Genomic DNA, 928 nt, shown 5'->3' on the forward strand with positions numbered 1-928 from the left:
AAGATAATAAAAGTAAAGTATCAGTACGAAGATTCAACAATAAACGATAGAAGTTACAGAAACAGACAACAGAGAAATTGGTGTGAGCCATCAAAGAAATACTTCATGAAAATTTCCCCAGAACTGACGTGCATGGGTTCTCAGATTGAGGGAGTCTATATAGTGCCTACATCATACATAGAATAAAACTAATCTCAGCTCTAGACATATTATTATGAGATTTCATAATACCAGGGAGAAGGTAAATCTTTTTTTTTTTTTTTGAGACACAGTGTCAGTATGTTGCCCTCAGTAGAGGGCTGTGGTGTCACAGCTCACAGCAACCTCAAACTCTTGGGCTTAAACGATTCTCTTGCCTCAGCCTACAGGCCGGGACTACAGGCACCTGCCACAACACCCAGCTATTTTCAGTTGCAGTTGTCATTGTTGCTTAGCAGGCCTGGGCCAGGCTTGAAGTTGCCAGCCTTGGTGTATGTGGCTGGTGCCCTACACACTGAGCTTCGGGTGCCAAGCCAGAAGGTAAATAATCTTGAAGCATCTTTTCCCTTAAAGAAGAGGGAAACTGGGTGGTGCCTATGGCTCAGTGAGTAAGACACTGGCCCCATATACTGAGGTAGTGGGTTTGACCTTGGCCCCAGCCAAACCATAATAAAAAAAATAGCCAGGCGTTGTGGGGGCCACTTGTAGTTCCAGCTACTCGGGAGGCTGAGGCAAGAGAATTGCCTAAGCCCAAGAGCTGGAGGTTGCTGTGAGCTGTGATGCCACAGCACTGTACCCAGGGCGACAAAGTGAGATTCTGTCTCTAGAAAAAAAAAAATGTAAGAAGAGTGTTTATTGACACGTGACTATTACATGAAACTTAAATCCCAGTCTCCATCCCTAAAGTTTTATTAGGACACAGCCACGCCTGTTACTTCCCACAGCATCT

This window comes from Otolemur garnettii, unplaced genomic scaffold (assembly GCF_000181295.1).
Source record: "Otolemur garnettii isolate 467f Iridium unplaced genomic scaffold, OtoGar3 scaffold00193, whole genome shotgun sequence".
NCBI lineage: Eukaryota > Metazoa > Chordata > Mammalia > Primates > Galagidae > Otolemur > Otolemur garnettii.